This window comes from Mustela nivalis (assembly GCF_964662115.1).
Source record: "Mustela nivalis genome assembly, chromosome: 10".
Lineage (NCBI taxonomy): Eukaryota > Metazoa > Chordata > Mammalia > Carnivora > Mustelidae > Mustela > Mustela nivalis.
Window position 1 is genome coordinate 7,816,793 of NC_139029.1, and position 11,982 is coordinate 7,828,774.

The window sequence follows — 11,982 nt, forward strand, 5'->3', positions numbered from 1 at the left end:
CTTGGTTTGAAGAGTCCAACAGACTGAAAGTATAACTCCTTGAATCTTTATCTTTTCCACTTAAAAAAAGTTGTATAGAAGTGTTTTGCCATTCTCTGAATGACTAAATCCTGAAGGTTTATTTTATAACTGTGAATTTATCTAAACTTGTGTCATGTTTAAGTGTCAGTACATATATATAAAGGCAAAGGAAGCATATAATATATGAAACCCACTTTTTCTTATGAGAATAGAATAAGCAAAGTATGATTGCTTCTTACGAAGGAAACTAAATTCCAGTTCAAGACTGTCAGGTTTTTCTCTGGTGTTGGTACCATGTTTTCAGTTTACAATTTTTTTTGGATTATTTCTCCCCTTTAAAAAATAAGTTTGAACCACTATTAAGAAAATAATATATGTAAGATGCTTCTCGCAGGACCTGCACAAAACAAATGCTCTATTCAAATGAGCAATCCGCCCATTATTTTTAGAATTACCGTATATAACATGTAGTTATTATATATAACTGCTGCTGAGAAATCAGCTGTACCCATTTTGGGGGGCAGGAAAACTGATCTCTCAGCCCCAGTCAGGCCTTCAGAGACTGCAGTCCCTGCTGACATCCTGCTGGCAATCGCCAGGCTCAGTCACCCCAAATTCTTCATCCACAGAACCTATGGGCTCATCAATACCTATTTTTTAAGTCAGTAAGCTTGGGCTACTTTGTTACGCAGCAACAGATAACTAATACAGATGTACTATAATACAGGTAGACGTCACAGTCTTTATTCTAGAGATGAGGAAAGTAAGGAATCCATTCATCCCTTCAGCAACCACTTATAGGGTGTCTATACTATGCAGCACTCCCTAAGCCCTAGGACCAAACAGGAACCGCGGGATGTAGGACTCCCCTCCTCACAGAGCATGACACCTGAACACATGAAGTCGTTTGGTCTTGACTCATAGCAAAGTGACACAACCAAGGTCTGACTTCCATCCATCCGTCTCTAATTCTGTGACCCCAGTGCCCAGAGCTCCCCACACCCCCCGCCACATGCACAAAATGATTCCTCGGAGGCTGACGTGCTCACCTCCCACTGCCCACCCCCAAAGGGGAGGCTGGAGACACAACTCCCCGTGGAGAAGTGGATCCTCCCAGGGGTGCAACCTGGGGACAGGGCAGACAGCGCTGCACCCCCATTGCTCTGATGGGGCGGGGGTTGGGGAAGGGTCAGGCGCATGTCACCCAAGAGGAAACTCTGGTGAGAGAGGAGAGTGACAAGGATGTCCCCAGGGTGGGCGCACTTAGGGAATAAAGCCGACCAACACTCTTTCTTTCTGGAACCACACAGCCCACTTGTACAGAGGGGCCCGCTCGCACCCTGAGAGCAGAGCTCGCAAGACCCACCCCCTTCTGTGGGTATAGGCACTATTTTTCACATCCCCCGGGCTGGTCTCTGAGACCAGGACAGCTCGGACGCGTTCAGCCTCAAAAATACACAAGTGAACTAGAGGACTTGGGAAATCAACCACTGTCAAGCCCCACAATTGAAGAGAAAGAGAACGAGAGGCCAGAGAGCGAAGGCCATCACTCCAGGCTCTCAGGCCAGCTTCTTGCTTCCCTCCCTGCCCTCTCTCCTTCCTTCTCGCCCTCCTTCTTGTGCTCAGATATGTAGACCAGGAGTCCTCTAAGAGGCCCGAGGAGCCAAGCTAATGTTACTGAGCCCACACCTGGGGCTGTGAACGGTTCTACGAGTTGAAGGGAATCATCATCTCACTTAGAGTGAAGAAGAAATGAGCAGAGCCTGAAACCAAGTCAGTGCTCCAAAAATACTGGCTCTTATGTTTATCATTCTGGAGTACAGGAAGGGCAGATGCCCTGCCCGAAGGCCCTGGTGGGTGAGTGGTGGCAACCGTGTCTGCTGTCGCCCACCACTCAGTCCTCGGGGGCTTCTGGGATGAATGGGGAAGACAGGCCTGAAGGACAGGCCTGGGCGGCACGAACAGTGGGTGCTGCTGGGCTGGGCGGGAGACACTGCCCCTTGGGTAAGCTTAGCTGGCCGGGGGCCTACGGCGGACATGGGAGAGGCCCCTCCCCACCCACTGTGCTTGTCTGGAGGCAATGGCCAGGCAAAGGCCAAGGCCCTGTCCCCCTACCCTAGGCCAAAGTAGACAGAAGCCTCAGGCTCTGACCACCATGGAGCCGGCATTCCTGGTGCTGGGGAAGCTGGGCCTGGGGGGGCTCAGCCTCTGTCCAGAGGGGGGAGAACACAGGCAGGGAAGGCTCAGAGAAGGGCCCAAGGCTCAGGAAGCCAGGCTCCCCCTTGAGGACCGTTAGGTGCTCAGAATGGACTTTCTCTCCCTCTCTTTCATTCAACACTTTTGCCTTGAGCGCCTACTCCGTGCCAGGCAGAGAGGGCAACGAGGAAAGTTCTCTCCACAGAGGTGACATTGGAGTAGAGCCCCAAAGAAGGAGAACCAGCCAAGAGTCTGGGCAGAAGGGGGAGAGGCCAGGGCTCACAGAAGGAAGGGGTGAGGTGCTGGAAAGCCAGCGGGCGGGAGCAGCGAGAGGGACAGAGGCTGATGAAGGCCTCCAAAAGATGTCCACGGCCTAATCCCCGGACCCTGTGTCACCTTCCGTGGGCACAGAAGGACTTCGCGATGTGACTAAGTGCGGGTCTTGAGGTAGGGAGGGAGATTAGCTTGGACCATCTGGGTGGGCCCCAAATGCAGTCACGGGTGTCCTTACAAGACGGAGATGAAGGGAGATTTGGGCCACACAGAATGGGAGGAGGCCGTAGGACCTCGCAGGCCCAGTGACTGGGATTTCGGACATCTGATCTCCGGAAGGTTCTAAGCCAGCGCGTCTTCGGTCATTTCTTCCAGGGGCCACAGGACCAGACAGTGGGCTGCGGAAGTGGGAGGGAGACGGGATTTTGCCCCCCAAACTCCCCTCACCGTTCTCCCCACGCACCTTCTCCTTTCTCTCCCAAGGCCCCCCTGTGTCCCAACCCCTTTTAAAATAACTTGTTGCAACAAGGAGGCATCAGCTCTGATACTGCAAACACGCGCTTCGGTCTTTGAAGGCAAGTGGGAAAAAAGCAAGGCTCATCTCCCTCTGTCTTCTCCCCGCCAACCTCTCCTCTCTGCAGATGTCCCTGCAAAGTGCGCCTGTGCCCCTGCTGGGATCCCGGAGGCTGGGGAACAGAAGCCTCGTCCCACCAGCTCCTGGCTGTCAGCGCCCTTGGCCGGCTGGATTGCTTGGGACTCTGTCACTCTCACGGCTGATAAAGCCCCACGACCTGCCGCTCTGCAGCCCGGGCCTCTGGTCCTGATAAGTCCGGCCTGTCAGCGGGCTTGTCCACACCTGCTCCTGGCCCGGCCTCCCTGGGCCCAGCCCTGCTCTGGGCTTCCTGTTGTCTGTTTACAGCCAAGCCCTGGCCACCGCGCCCAGGCCAGGCCATAGTCACCTTGAGGTGACCCCAGATAGCCAGGCCGGCAGGAGCCAGATTGGGAAGGATGGTTCATTCAGGATATGGAGTGGGTCCACCGTGGTAGAGATTGTCTTCCCCCAGTGCAGGCCAACCCCCTATTTCCAGAATGTTCCTTGGTTGGGGTGGGGACTGTGGTTCGATAGAGATGGGTGCGGAATTCCAGATGCAGCACCATCAGGGCCTTTCCTAAAGCAGCCAGCTTAACCAGCAGGTTCTTAACCCCTGGAAGACATTTGTCTGTGTCCAAGACATCACTGGTTGTCATAACCAGAGAGGAAGAGCTACCCGCATCTAGGAGGTGTGGCCGGGGACACTGCTAAACATCCCATAATGCACAAGACAGCCCCCATGGCAAAGACTGATCTGGCCCAAAATGTCAACAGTGCCCAGATTGAGAAGCTCCAGCTGGACAACAGGAGGGTAAGCCTGGCCGTGGGCCCTCCAAATCCCTCACCCAGAGATGTAAAAGCCAAGTCCAGCACCGTCTGGGAGCCTGAGCGTGGGCCAGAGCCAGGGCAGGCATCAGATGCCCCTGGAAAGGCCTGACCACGCCAGCAGCTCCCTGAGGTCCTTCCTGTCCCTGCAGCCTCTTGGCTGAGCTCATCCCAGGAACGCCCCAGGAAGTCACAGCCGCTGTGTTCCTGAGCGCCAACTAGGAGCTGGGCAGTGCACCAACCAGCACTTTTCTTCCTTTTTTTTAAAAAAAAAAAAAAAAGATTTTATTTATTTATTTGTTTGAGAGAGAGAGAGAGCACACAAGCAAGGGGGAGTCGCAGGCAGAGGGAGAGGGAGAGGCAGACTCCCCGCTGAGCAGAGAGCCCAATGCAGGGCTCGAACCCAGGACCCTGAGATCATGACCTGAGCCGAAGGCAGACGCTTAAGCCAGTGAGCCACTCAGGTACCTCCAGAGTTTTTCTTCCTTGTGGTGTTTTATACACAGCAATATGGGGAGGAAAGGATTGCTTCCAACCTCATGTCATGGACAGGGAGACTGAGGCACAGAGCTGTTAAGTGACTTACTCAAGGTCACTATGTACCAAACCTCAGTGACGTACCAAAACCTAGTACGTCACCTTATTTGGAGATAAGGAAGGTCTTTGAGAGATAATCAAGTTTAAGTGAGGTCATTAGAATGTGTCCTAAAATCCAATATAACTGCTATCCTTATAAACAGGGGAAATTTGGGCTGGCACCCAACCTTGAAGTAAGGCTTCAGCTTCCAGAAGCTTCATTTGATTGTGGCTCGTAACACCTAAAATAATGCTACTTAGTAATAATAACAATAATAATAAATAATAAATCAGTCTAAGTAAGCGCATCCCAAGGCGCAGTGGGGTTTTTGTTCTGCTTTGTTTTGTCTTGTTACTGGAGAGAGTAATTCGTTTGGGCCACACAGGTGGTAGAAACTAATAGACGAGTAATTAGGAGGAGAACCCTGGGCTCTGGAGGTCTGAACGACAGACTCGGGTTCAAATCCTGGTTCTACCGCCCACCTGCTGTGCGATCTTAGGCAAATCACTCCAGATCTGCCAGCCTTGGGTTTTCCAATCCATGAAATTGGTATAACAATAGTGTCCACCTCACGGGGTTCTCCCGAAGACTAAGGGAGATGATGCCTGCCATAGATGGTTCGGTGCAATCCTCAGCAACTAGGTGTTCCTGTGACCACCATTATTGTGATTATGACGGCTTTGTCCTACTGTCCCAGGAAGATCGAGAGGAATGGATACTTAGGACTGGCTTTCCCCTTTGAATTTCCATGCTGGGTTTCTCAGAGCTGGGCTAGAAGACACTGGAGAGTTTGGAGAGCAGTGCTGGCGTCCACCCAGCACAATTCCTCTCACCCAGGTCCTGAGCGAGCCACGTGGTTGGTCACATGCAGCGTCTGAAGTGTGATCAGCAGCTCTGCCACACTCCAGGGATTCCTTAGCCCCGTGTGGGACTGGGGGCGGTGTGTAAAAGGGTGCAAGCATGGCGAGAGCCTGAGCTGGCAGCACGCGGGTTGGCTTTGCCCCACGCAGGATGGTCTCCACACCGCACGTCGTGGCCCAGCAGGCACCAGTAGCTGAGCCCGGACGACGGGACAACGGCCGCCGAGCCACCAGCATTGTTACAAGACAGACATGCCTGCTGTCCTGGCAGGGGAGCTAGAGCATCTTCTCAGAAGGGGAGGGAGGGAGGGCCGCCGAGGACTGGTGCCCCCTTAGAGAGCCTCCCAGGCCAGCTGCTGATACAGGCGCTGATCCTTTCTTCTACCCCTGCCCGGGGAGCGCTCACTCACACACCAGCACATTCATGTCCACTCACGACTGTGCGTTTCCTGCTTTGATGCTTAAGTCATTAAGCAACGGTGCTTAAAGTACATGATCTTACAGACAATTCTATATGGACATGTAGACCTAATAGATAGACCTCCGAGCATAATCACATCACAAAATCCAACCCAGGATGCTTTTGAGCATGAAATGTCTTGGTTGAAGAACCAGGCGGTGGACACCAGCCAGGACTCCCCAGACAAGCAAGTCTCAGACGGAGTCATGGAAAGGACCCGGCTGAAGCTGGGTTGGATGCCGTTGGACAATCGAACACATCTTTTCTGAGACTTTCCTGTGTTTTCTAGGCAAACCTGGCAGTAGGAGTCACCTTGGGCTGGCTTCCCCTCATCGGTCCTCGAATCTGAGAGACTCCCGGGGAAACCCAGCGCGCCAGGCTTTGGCAAAGACACGCGTGACATTTTCCTCATGGCTTTCCCCTACTTTCGCTTTGAAAATTTCAGCAGTTGCCCGGCGCGTTGACTGAAGGCCCACCTGCTTGTCTGCTCTGTCTGTTCTGTGAGAGTCCAGGAACCCAGGCCACAGGGGAAAGGTCCTTAAAGACACACACAGAAAGGAGACTTGACCCGGTGTTGGCCCGGGCAGGACTTTCTGAGTCCTGCCACTGAGTGCCACTGAGGGTGAGCGAGGGGGCTCGGCCGGGCAAGATGGACAGAAGAAGGAGAGCAGGCAGGCTCCATCAAAAGAACGTGGTGGGTTGCAGAATGGAAGAGATTGTCATGGAGCTGGGCCGTGGGGAGACAGGGAACCATCTGGACCTTGTGGAGCCTTCGAGACGGTAGCTTGCGGGCCATGAGCAAGAGTTAAAGGAATTCCCATGTGTGTGGTGTCAGGATCCCAGCTGCCCCCCTCCCCGCCATGGAGAACACCCTAGAGTATAGGGAAGGGCAAATGACCAAGTCTTGGCGCTGGAGAGGGAGACACAAGCCGACTCAGAGTGGTGGGGCCGGGGGGCTCCTGGTGGGCCACCCAGGAAGTAGCTTCCTAGGACTTCACCAGCTTCCTGTGAGGCCAGATCTCTGAGGGCTGCGGTGAGGCGTGGGGGCTGAGGAGGAGACAGGGGAAGGCTGTCCAGGGCTAGGGGGCTTCCCTGACCCTGGGGGTTGCAGCGGAGGCCTGGGCCACCTGGCTGGAACCCCAGGCCCTTCTCTGGCTCACATTCCCAGCGAGGCCCCTGGAGCACCAGGCTCCAAGATGGGGTTCCCCGCCTCCCACACACACCCAGAATGCAGCAGAAAGCACAGGAGACAAAGGGACAGTCAAAAAAGGAAAAACACGGCTGGGAAGGTCAGACAGCCCCAGGAACGGGCGGCTCTGCCCCCTCGCCTTCCTGGCTCGCTTGGCGCAGACGGGAAGCTGTTGGAACCCGCTCAGAATTTTGCAGGCGGGGCCGCTGGGGGGAGGGGGGCCCATGACCACTAGCCACTGGGCGGCCCCCTTGGTCCCGCAGGTTGACCTCATTGCCCAGGCCCGTGGGAGTGCTTCCTGGGGTCACATTCCGCACTGAAGAGCCCCTCTCCAGGGCCTTGGTTGGTGCCAGTGTCTTTTTAGGAACCAAGGGTCTAATTTTAGTGTCCCGGCCTTCGACACCTTCTCGAAATAGCTCCCTGTTTTCCCTCTTGTCCCTGCCCCTTCCTTGGAGAAGGTGAACCCCCTGCGTCCCTGTGGGCCGGGGCGGTAAGCACAGGCCCAAAGCCTTGTATGGGTTTTGTTGGAGGGACCTGCGTCCCCTGCTGTGTGACCCGACCCAGAGGACTGGCCTCTGGAGAGAGCGGCTTAGCGCCCACCGGGCCAGGGGAGCCACAGCTGCCAGAGCTCAGCCCTGCCCCCCTTCCCTGTCCCCGCCCACCCGTGCTCAGGTGTGACGCAAATGCAGGTCCCTACTGCCCTGGAAATCAAGCCTGACTAACCCCACCCAGCCTCTACCTGTAGGGAGTGTGGGTCAGCTGATCCTTTGACCCAGGGGAGCCTCTATCGTCCTTTCTAGTGGGGTGTGCCATCCTTGTATTAATAACAATGATTACTATTATTTCCTGAGCACTCACTGTGGTGCCAAGCCCTCGTGGTCATGGTTCCATTTGTCCTCTCTGCCACCCAGTGAGGGGATGTGCTATTGTCCCCAGGATTGTGGGGTCGCCAAGGGGTAGAACTGGGATTTGAACCCAGGTCCTCCTTGGATCCTCAAAACAGCCCTGCCTCCACTGCCTTTGTCCCAGCCCCCGTCCCAGATTCTTCTAGGCTTCCCAGAAGAGCAGGCCAGAGGGCTCATCCTGCTTCCTGCTTGCCTGCGGTCACACAGCAAACCCATGCTGGGAGAAGACGGAGAGCTCCAAAGTTCTAGGATCCAGGGGGCATTCCCGGAAGGGAGCTGCAGGCTCGCCAAGGGAGCCAGTCGCGCCTCAGCGCACAGCCAGACCAAGGAAGGTGCTCCCAGGAAACAGGCAGGTGTGTGCCCAGCTGGGCCAGCTGCCCTTTCCTGGATAGGTCCATGTGCTCAGAGGCAGAAGAGCTTTTTAAAGAGGCCCCAGCAGGCTGAGTGACGGGCTGCTGGGAAGCACGATTCGGCAGGCTTTCTGGGGCACTCTCCGGCAGGACCCACGGCCCTGCTGGGAGTGGACACGTCACAAAGAAGGAAACCAGAGCGGGCCTTCCTAGGCCTCCTCTCACTGCAGCCAGAGCCTCAATGCCACATCCAGGGGCTTCCCCAGAGAGATCATGAGCGCTGGGAGCTCTTTTCTGGGGCCCTGAGTCCCAGCTCCTGCGATGGGCTCCTGGGCCACGTGCAGACCAGGGTAGAGCTGGGAGGGAAGACAGAGGCGGGGGGGGGGGGGCAGGCAGTGCACTGAGTCAGACCACACAGGCCGCTCCGCCCAGCCAGAGCAGAACGCATCAGGGCCTTGGGAACCTCCTTCAAACCCCCAAAGTGTCTAGATTCGTCCAAGCAGCCTTGACTGTCAGGACAAGAAAAATGAATGTAGATAAAAGTCGATAAAAAGTCGATAAAGAGCCACTCTTCTGGGGTGCCTGGGCGGCTCAGTCAGTTAAGGGTCTGCCCTTGGCTCAGGTCATGATCCCGGGGAGCATCGGGCTCCCTGCTCGGTTGGGAGCCTGTTTCTCCCTCTCACTCTGCTCCCCCCACTCTTCCTCCTCTCTCTCTCTCTCAAATAAATAAATTAAATTTTAAAAAAAAACTGTCCAGCGGGACCGATGATGTTTCCCACATAAATAATACAGTTGTTGCAGGGGTGCCTGGGTGGCTCAGTGGTGCCTGGGTGGCTCAGTGGTTAAGCCGCTGCCTTCGGCTCGGGTCATGATCTCAGGGTTCTGGGATCGAGCCCCGCATTGGGCTCTCTGCTCAGCAGGGAGCCTGCTTCCTCCTCTCTCTGCCTGCCTCTCTGCCTACTTGTGATCTCTGTCTGTCAAATAAATAAATAAAACTTTAAAAAAATAATAATAATAATACAGTTGTTGCAAACCCATCTGGGTAATGCAAGGACCAAAGCCAGCCGGGTGACAAACAGCACCTGACCTTGACCTCAGTGCTGGGGACACAACAGGCTGCACAAAGGGGTATGGGGACCTGGAGAACCTTGTTCACAGGGAGAGCTCAGTGCACCTGAGTACTCTCCTGGGGGACCACACCTGTGTTAGCACGAGCAGTGGTATATTCAAAATCTCCTGCAAAAATCTGATTTTTTAAATCTTCGCCAAACATTTTAACATTTTTCCTGACTGTTGAGTTTCTAACAAACGTGTCTGCAGGTGGTATCCAGCCGTGGGGAGGGCTGGGGAAGGCAGCATGGGCTGTGAGCTTGCGCATTTCCTGTTGACAAAGCATATGATCTTGTGTAATTGTCACCCTGACCCTGTGAGCAGGCAGAGCAGGTCGCTGTGTCCATCGGACAGATGAGGAAAACTGAGGCCTGGGTGAATAAAGCACTTTGCAAACGTCACACGGCTGTGGAAGAGCACAGATTTAAAATCAGAACTCTCTGATTGCCAAAGGGGTGCTCTTTCTGCTCGGAGAGGTCACGGCTGTGTGGCGAGGGAAGGAGTGGGGGAGTGGGAGCCACTGACCACACCTCTGCACCAAGAGAGCTGACCCTACCCTGTTACCTGAACTCCCCGCTCCAGGCTCTCAACACCCCAGAAGAGCTAAGGGTGGCGATAAGACTGCGGAGGCGCTGGTGGAGCATGTGACACAGAGATTCGCAGCTCCGAAGGCTGCCCCACCCTCCCTGGGTCTGGCCAGTGGAATGCAGAAAAGGGTCAGGGGATGGACAGGGCGTCAGTGACGGGCACATGCCAGCGTCAATCCCAGCAGCTCCAGGCTGAGCCCCACCCTACCTCCAAGGCCACCTTCCCCATCTGGAGGCTTCCTGGGTCTCCACCGCCCTGGGTCTCACCTCCCAGGGGGTCCTCACATCACTGGGGCTTGCCTGCCTCTTGGGGTTCCAAAGCCCTGAGACTGGAGATCCCTCGTGGGGAAAGGGCAGGCAGCACAGATGCCTCCCACTGGGCTCATCCATCCCATGGGGCAGGAGCAAACTGGTTTGCTGCAGACCCTGCCTTACTGGAAACCAGCCGGCATTACTGGTGCAGGAAAGAACACCAGGAGAAGCCACTTGGGACCAAAGACACACCTCCCCCACCAGTTCAGCACCGCCCCCCCCATACAGGAGGAGGGCTTCAGGACATGGGCCCTGTCACTATCCCCACGCCAGAGGCTCTGCCCAGCCCCTGACATTCTGCTGCCCCTGCTCAGAAACCTGCGGCCACCAGTTTGCCGGCAGGCCAGGCCCAGCCTGTCCAAGCAAACTAGATGGACATCCCCCACCTGTAGGACTCGGTTTTGTTGTTTTTTAAAAATCCCTGATCTTTTCTGTTCTAATGTCACATATATAGACATTATGATGTTCGTCTTGCCAAGCTTGTTTTAGAAAAGCAAGTATATTTGAAGTAGAATTTCCCTAGAATTCCCTCCAGCCCTGTTATAAAAGAAGCTGGGATGATCAGAAAATCAGGATGCTATGCCCCAGCTCGGTCCCTGAAGAGGGGGACAGATATCAGTGTGATTATAAGTGCCCTGGAGGAAGCAGTTTCTGGGACTTTCCTTGTCCCACCCCGCAGTCCTGCCTTACCAGGACCCCAATTCTTTCCTTGCTCAGGGAACAGTGTGGAGTAAGTAGGAAACCCAGCCCTGGGCGGGGCTCTGACTGCCGACAGGTCACCAACTCCAGGCCTATGGAGTTCCAGGAGAAGGAACCACCACTTGCTGACCACCTGTTACAATCCAGAGTTTTTGCAAGCTGACCCTTTAGCCCCGATGCTAACCTGAGTTTCGGCATTGTTACCCTGTTTTACTGATGAGTAAAACTGAAGTCCAGAGAGATGAAACAACTTGCCAAAGGTCACATAGCCCTCAACAGGCTGAGCTGGGATTTGAACTCGGGTCCACATTAATGCAATTTCTATGCCCTTTCCAATGCACCAAGCATGAGTCTCAGGGGAGACAGAATGAGGTTGGCTTGGATCCCTGTGCAGCTGATCCCAGGCTAGAGGGGGCCGGCCCCCCTGCACTGCCTACGAACATCCACGCAAGGACCAAGATCTCTTAGGAGAGTCCCCTGCCTCACCTGCCTCCTAGAGGTAGGGGGTGGAGAAGAGCCCAGTCCCACCTCTGGCTGAGCCACAGCCGCCTTCCTCCCAAGACTGACCCACTGGCTCTTTTAAGATTTTTTTTTTTTTTTAATTTATTTGACAGACAGAGATCACAAGTAGGCAGAGAGGCAGGCGGGGGGGGGGGCAGCTCCCTGCTGAGCAGAGAGCCCAACGCGGGACTCCATCCCAGGACCCTGGGATCATGACCTGAGCTGAAGGCAGAGGCTTTAACCCATTGAGCCACCAAGTGCCCCCCCCCCCCCACTGGCTCTTTCCCAGAGACTGAGCGGGCAGCGCCACCCAGGTGAGAGGAGAGCCTTCAGCGCCACCTGCTGGACATACAGTAGCAGCATCTACTGTATCGCCGGAGAGTCTCCCCTGCCACTGGTGGGTGGGGGAGAGGGTTTAATGGAGCGCAGAGAGGGGGCCAGGCTCCGTCTCAGGGGATTAGCTCCTATACTTAACTCTACAAACGGGTGTGGGTATTCCTCCTCCCACAAACTTAGAAAATTATA